At 54.9% G+C, this 7,500-nt stretch overlaps 3 non-coding genes across 3 annotated transcripts in view; all 3 read right to left on the reverse strand.

Moving 5' to 3' along the window:
* LOC126433390 (large subunit ribosomal RNA) overlaps positions 1-541 on the reverse strand; it is a 4,222-nt gene extending 3,681 nt beyond the window's left edge. Inside the window, exon 1 of the ribosomal RNA XR_007578448.1 lies at positions 1-541. This exon is cut by the window's left edge and continues 3,681 nt beyond it. This is a non-coding gene — a ribosomal RNA (large subunit ribosomal RNA).
* A 188-nt stretch (positions 542-729) lies between these two features.
* Positions 730-884, reverse strand: LOC126433376 (5.8S ribosomal RNA). Its single transcript, XR_007578437.1, has one exon. It is a non-coding gene; the product is annotated as a 5.8S ribosomal RNA (ribosomal RNA).
* A 351-nt stretch (positions 885-1,235) lies between these two features.
* On the reverse strand, positions 1,236-3,145 carry LOC126433368 (small subunit ribosomal RNA). Its single transcript, XR_007578429.1, has one exon. It is a non-coding gene; the product is annotated as a small subunit ribosomal RNA (ribosomal RNA).
* Between the last annotated feature and the right edge of the window lie 4,355 nt (positions 3,146-7,500).

Here is a 7,500-nt window from a genome sequence, read left to right on the forward strand (position 1 = left end):
CGCCGCGGATTGCTCCGCGCGGGCGGCCGGCCCCATCTGCCGAGGGCGGAGGCCAGTGGCCGGATGGGCGTGAATCTCACCCGTTCGACCTTTCGGACTTCTCACGTTTACCCCAGAACGGTTTCACGTACTTTTGAACTCTCTCTTCAACGTTCTTTTCAACTTTCCCTCACGGTACTTGTTCGCTATCGGTCTCGTGGTCATATTTAGTCTCAGATGGAGTTTACCACCCACTTGGAGCTGCACTCTCAAGCAACCCGACTCGAAGGAGAGGTCCCGCCGACGCTCGCACCGGCCGCTACGGGCCTGGCACCCTCTACGGGCCGTGGCCTCATTCAAGTTGGACTTGGGCTCGGCGCGAGGCGTCGGGGTAGTGGACCCTCCCAAACACCACATGCCACGACAGGCGGCAGCCTGCGGGGTTCGGTGCTGGACTCTTCCCTGTTCGCTCGCCGCTACTGGGGGAATCCTTGTTAGTTTCTTTTCCTCCGCTTAGTAATATGCTTAAATTCAGCGGGTAGTCTCGCCTGCTCTGAGGTCGTTGTACGAGGTGTCGCACGCCACACCGCCAGCCGGCTGTGCACGCTACCGAGTAAGTACCGGTATGCGAACCGCCAGGCGACGGGCGCGCATCGCACGTTTAAGGAGGCGCGGCCGGCCCCACAGGCGGCCGCGACGCTCCCAGGTCTGCGAAGCGGGGCAAACGCCGCGCGCTTCAGTATACGTAGCCGACCCTCAGCCAGACGTGGCCCGGGAACGGAATCCATGGACCGCAATGTGCGTTCGAAACGTCGATGTTCATGTGTCCTGCAGTTCACATGTCGACGCGCAATTTGCTGCGTTCTTCATCGACCCACGAGCCGAGTGATCCACCGTCCTGGGTGATCTTTTCTTAGTTTCCACTGTCTCTTTCAAGACAGTTGCATAGGCGGGACGTAGGCGTGTGGCGGCCCCTGTTCAAGCGTTCTGTGTCCAACAGCCTCACGGCCGATGGGCGTCGTACGGCTCCACACCGGAGCGGACAGGCAGTCGGGCGAAAGTCATTCAAAACCGGCGCCAGGCGCCAGGTGCCGCAGGCCAGCCGCTCCAGCGCTTCAGCGCTCGTACCACACAACATTGGCGTTAGTTTTGAGAAGCACGCGTGGTTCCGCACGCGGCGCACGGCTACTGCGAGCCGTACAGGTAGCGTGTTGCGCGACACGACACGCACATCGAAAGACATGCAGTCTAGTCGGTAATGATCCTTCCGCAGGTTCACCTACGGAAACCTTGTTACGACTTTTACTTCCTCTAAATGATCAAGTTTGGTCATCTTTCCGGTAGCATCGGCAACGACAGAGTCAATGCCGCGTACCAGTCCGAAGACCTCACTAAATCATTCAATCGGTAGTAGCGACGGGCGGTGTGTACAAAGGGCAGGGACGTAATCAACGCGAGCTTATGACTCGCGCTTACTGGGAATTCCTCGTTCATGGGGAACAATTGCAAGCCCCAATCCCTAGCACGAAGGAGGTTCAGCGGGTTACCCCGACCTTTCGGCCTAGGAAGACACGCTGATTCCTTCAGTGTAGCGCGCGTGCGGCCCAGAACATCTAAGGGCATCACAGACCTGTTATTGCTCAATCTCGTGCGGCTAGAAGCCGCCTGTCCCTCTAAGAAGAAAAGTAATCGCTGACAGCACGAAGGATGTCACGCGACTAGTTAGCAGGCTAGAGTCTCGTTCGTTATCGGAATTAACCAGACAAATCGCTCCACCAACTAAGAACGGCCATGCACCACCACCCACCGAATCAAGAAAGAGCTATCAATCTGTCAATCCTTCCGGTGTCCGGGCCTGGTGAGGTTTCCCGTGTTGAGTCAAATTAAGCCGCAGGCTCCACTCCTGGTGGTGCCCTTCCGTCAATTCCTTTAAGTTTCAGCTTTGCAACCATACTTCCCCCGGAACCCAAAAGCTTTGGTTTCCCGGAGGCTGCCCGCCGAGTCATCGGAGGAACTGCGGCGGATCGCTGGCTGGCATCGTTTATGGTTAGAACTAGGGCGGTATCTGATCGCCTTCGAACCTCTAACTTTCGTTCTTGATTAATGAAAACATACTTGGCAAATGCTTTCGCTTCTGTTCGTCTTGCGACGATCCAAGAATTTCACCTCTAACGTCGCAATACGAATGCCCCCGCCTGTCCCTATTAATCATTACCTCGGGTTCCGAAAACCAACAAAATAGAACCGAGGTCCTATTCCATTATTCCATGCACACAGTATTCAGGCGGGCTTGCCTGCTTTAAGCACTCTAATTTGTTCAAAGTAAACGTGCCGGCCCACCGAGACACTCACTCAAGAGCACCCTGGTAGGATTGCAACGGGGTCCGCCTCGGGACGCACGAGCACGCACGAGGCGCGTCGCACGCCTTCAGCTCGCCCCACCGGCAGGACGTCCCACGATACATGCCAGTTAAACACCGACGGGCGGTGAACCAACAGCGTGGGACACAAATCCAACTACGAGCTTTTTAACCGCAACAACTTTAATATACGCTATTGGAGCTGGAATTACCGCGGCTGCTGGCACCAGACTTGCCCTCCAATAGATACTCGTTAAAGGATTTAAAGTGTACTCATTCCGATTACGGGGCCTCGGATGAGTCCCGTATCGTTATTTTTCGTCACTACCTCCCCGTGCCGGGAGTGGGTAATTTGCGCGCCTGCTGCCTTCCTTGGATGTGGTAGCCGTTTCTCAGGCTCCCTCTCCGGAATCGAACCCTGATTCCCCGTTACCCGTTACAACCATGGTAGGCGCAGAACCTACCATCGACAGTTGATAAGGCAGACATTTGAAAGATGCGTCGCCGGTACGAGGACCGTGCGATCAGCCCAAAGTTATTCAGAGTCACCAAGGCAAACGGACCGGACGAGCCGACCGATTGGTTTTGATCTAATAAAAGCGTCCCTTCCATCTCTGGTCGGGACTCTGTTTGCATGTATTAGCTCTAGAATTACCACAGTTATCCAAGTAACGTGGGTACGATCTAAGGAACCATAACTGATTTAATGAGCCATTCGCGGTTTCACCTTAATGCGGCTTGTACTGAGACATGCATGGCTTAATCTTTGAGACAAGCATATGACTACTGGCAGGATCAACCAGGGAGCTGCGTCAACTAGAGCTGAGCAGCCGGCCGCCCGGGAGTGTGTCCCGGGGGCCCGCGCGAACACGCAAGCGTCCGCTCAATTATTCTGCAAACAGGAGGAGGCTGAGCTCCCCTGCACAATACACCTCGAAACCCTCTCAGGTCCCGGCGGCGCGCAGCGCCGTCCTAAGTACTTGGTCGGGTTCGAGAGAGGCGCAATCGCCCGGAGTTTGGCGAGTAGACGCTTTAGGTGCGACCACCCGTGCTCCCAACTGAGCTTGCCGCTGCCGACAGAGGCCCGGGAGCGTGCTGCCGTGGCATTGCCGGCGGGAGACAACACGCGCCACCTACGGTGGCCGGCAGCTCCAACGCCAGCGCCACAGAAGGACAAAAGCCCCACTTGGGTGCCGAAGCGAACTCTCCCAGCACAGCGCACGCGCCAACACGTCCGCACAGCTGCGATACAATCCACCTGCGAGAACCGCAGAGGCGACCGAGCAGCAGACGGCGTCGCGGCGCCGAGCGCCGGGCGGCGGCGCATCCTCAGCGCACACAGTCCTCAATCGGACCAGCACACTGCAGATGTCCACCGCGCTTCGCACCGGGCCCGCGAGGACCTACTTTGGCCGCACGGCGCCGCGTGCAGGGTGCGCCGGCGCGCAGCTACGCCGCCTGCCGCCTCCGTCGGCCGGCGCGCCTGCCACTGGCCGCCCCCACCAGCCGGCTGTAGCGCGTGCGCCCACGCACCGCGCGGCCAGCACGCCGGGAGGCCCCCCCTCACCGGCCGGGGACGGTCCCACCCAGCCACCGCCGCGTATCGCTTCACACCCACATGCCATTCACGTTCGTGGGCATGGTGGGTATCGCTGAAACAACCGGTTGGTAGCTCAACCGATCGTCGCCATCACTGATTCACCTCTAGCGAGAACAACCGCACCACAACGGTTTACCAGTTCTTCATTTGCGTAACGTCACCAGCAAACGTAGACGTCCATCGCCATTTGCAAATTCAACGATTGTTGCATGCCTGTGTCAGGTGTCACGACACACTATGTCTGCCCACATACACGCAACAACATGTGCACGCTTCGCGAACACGTGGAAGTTGGCCCCCGTACGTATGCGATGTCCATTGCGCGAACGACTGTCAACCGGCCTCTGTCGCATGTCGCAGATGTGGAACGCAGTGCACCATGCTATCACGGTGTGTGAGAAGAGACGACTACGTCTGACAACACGCGCCACTACATCAACAGACGGCTCATGCCGATCGCCATCCACGGCATACCATACTGCAATCCAGCTCTTATAGGGAGACGACATGTAGCTGAGTGCACAATATTTGGACCGTATGGTTCGCCGTTGTTGGCGCAGTCGTGGTACGGTCACACATGTACCACGATGTATCATTCAGTACATGAGGACCAATGTGCAGTACAGTGTGTGATTTGGACGTACAACATCAGCGGACAGTTGACACAAGCCGTACCACAACGTAGGCTGTGCTTCGCCATGCGAATGCCAATGAACAACTGCGAAGGGCATTGAGCATGTACGTCCTGCTGCCATCCGCATTACAGTGTATAGCTGCAAGGTGTTTAACATGAAGCGATACTCTGGGGACCGGGCAGTGCGAGTAGCAAACTATATTGCGGGGGTTGCAGTTAGGCAACACTACACTAATTTAACGCGTCGTATGACAATTACAGAGCAGGTTAAGGCCCAACGTGTGTTGGGTTAAGGCCCAACGTGTGTTGGGTTAAGGCCCAACGTGTGTTGGGTTAAGGCCCAACGTGTGTTGGGTTAAGGCCCAACGTGTGTTGGGTTAAGGCCCAACGTGTGTTGGGTTAAGGCCCAACGTGTGTTGGGTTAAGGCCCAACGTGTGTTGGGTTAAGGCCCAACGTGTGTTGGGTTAAGGCCCAACGTGTGTTGGGTTAAGGCCCAACGTGTGTTGGGTTAAGGCCCAACGTGTGTTGGGTTAAGGCCCAACGTGTGTTGGGTTAAGGCGCAACGTGTGTTGGGTTAAGGCGCAACGTGTGTTGGGTTAAGGCGCAACGTGTGTTGGGTTAAGGCGCAACGTGTGTTGGGTTAAGGCGCAACGTGTGTTGGGTTAAGGCGCAACGTGTGTTGGGTTAAGGCGCAACGTGTGTTGGGTTAAGGCGCAACGTGTGTTGGGTTAAGGCGCAACGTGTGTTGGGTTAAGGCGCAACGTGTGTTGGGTTAAGGCGCAACGTGTGTTGGGTTAAGGCGCAACGTGTGTTGGGTTAAGGCGCAACATAGGTTAGGTTAAGGCGCAACATAGGTTAGGTTAAGGCGCAACATAGGTTAGGTTAAGGCGCAACATAGGTTAGGTTAAGGCGCAACATAGGTTAGGTTAAGGCGCAACATAGGTTAGGTTAAGGCGCAACATAGGTTAGGTTAAGGCGCAACATAGGTTAGGTTAAGGCGCAACATAGGTTAGGTTAAGGCGCAACATAGGTTAGGTTAAGGTACAATATAGGTTAGGTTAAGGTACAATATAGGGTAGGTTAAGGCGCAACATAGGTTAGGTTAAGGCACAACACGGGTTAGGTTAAGGCACAACACGGGTTAGGTTAAGGCACAACACAGGTTAGGTTAAGGCACAACACGGGTTAGGTTAAGGCACAACACGGGTTAGGTTAAGGCAGAATACGGGTTAGGTTAAGGCACAATACGGGTTAGGTTAAGGCACAATACAGGTTAGGTTAAGGCACAATACGGGTTAGGTTAAGGCACAATACGGGTTAGGTTAAGGCACAATACGGGTTAGGTTAAGGCACAATACGGGTTAGGTTAAGGCACAATACGGGTTAGGTTAAGGCACAATACGGGTTAGGTTAAGGCACAATACGGGTTAGGTTAAGGCACAATACGGGTTAGGTTAAGGCACAATACGGGTTAGGTTAAGGCACAATACGGGTTAGGTTAAGGCACAATACGGGTTAGGTTAAGGCACAATATGGGTTAGGTTAAGGCACAATATGGGTTAGGTTAAGGCACAATATGGGTTAGGTTAAGGCACAATATGGGTTAGGTTAAGGTACACATTGTTGTAAGGAAAGGTGTTTTGGGGGGGGGGGGCGGCAGTTTGTTGATTGTGATTATCGTAAGTAAATGACTGCGGCATCATCTGATTTGCCACGTCAGGGTGCACCTTTGGCTCATAACAGGCGGCGCTCTGATTCCATGCTTGTGGCAGACCTGTGTCTTTCATTCCTGCCATTGTTTGTGTGGTGTGACAGGAGGCAGTATTGTGATGTTGGGTGCACCCCTGTGTGGGACATGTGTGGGTGTTGGTGGCTTAGCTGAGCAATGGTGGTTGTCGGAAGGGTGGGATATTCTGTTTTCCGAGTGGACCTCCCGGTCTGGTTATGATAGTGTGGATTGTCTAATGTGGCAGAGAGGATGCACTGGGTGTTGTTCCATGCTGGTGCTTACATATCGTCTGCGTGCCTGTTACAGGCAGAGAGTAGTGCGTGATAAGAGTGTCTGGCTGACGTGTGATTGTGAGCAGAGTCTTTCAGCATGTATACGGACAGGTCTATACATTATCTGTATTCTGATGGCTCTATCTATTACTAATCAGCGCCGTGTATACGTTTAATCCGGTTCCAGTCGAAACTATTGTATCTCTGTACATTAGTGACACGGCGAGCCCGGTATGTAGTTACTCGTCTCGGCAGCTTCCACCGGTGTATGGCAAATGATTATAAGGAATCAGTCTAGTCGTCAATACCGATAGTCTGACGTCACATGTCTGGGGTGGGGGACGCTGCGCCCTTCCGGTGGGTCATGGCCTAGGAAGACTCTTCCCACGCAGGGGGGCTTGGACTGTCATTGACTCTTCCGAGTAATATACTTGCCGTACGTTTTTGCGACTGCGAGTGCAACGCTCACCGGTACCGACATGGATGGAGCGCCTCCTAGCTGCCGCTGAGCATCTGCATTCGTACAGAGAGCAACGCGATCGCGTCTGTAGCTCGTACGTGGTACAGCTCGCAGCTCATGTATATGGACAGCGGGAATGTCGCATATTGGACATAACTCTTCATGAAACGCACGTTATAGGGGTGGATTGCACATTGCGAGTGCGAGCAAAGTCCGCCGTTCATCCGCTGGAGTTGCGAGTTGGGCGGTTGGGGTGGGGCACGAACGGGTGCAGGTGGAGTGATTGCCGGTCCACGACTTCGTGCGGCAGAGGCGCTGGCGTTGGGGTGCTGTTGTCGACAGAGGATGCAGGCTTTGTGGGTGGGGTCGAAAGAAGGGCACTGTGGGCCCATGGCTGTCTTAGTCGGCTTGGCGTCTCATAGATGACGGTATCGTCGTTGCAGGAGGTCATGTTGCGGGAGACCT

This window comes from Schistocerca serialis, unplaced genomic scaffold, assembly GCF_023864345.2.
Source record: "Schistocerca serialis cubense isolate TAMUIC-IGC-003099 unplaced genomic scaffold, iqSchSeri2.2 HiC_scaffold_1163, whole genome shotgun sequence".
NCBI classification, from domain to species: domain Eukaryota; kingdom Metazoa; phylum Arthropoda; class Insecta; order Orthoptera; family Acrididae; genus Schistocerca; species Schistocerca serialis.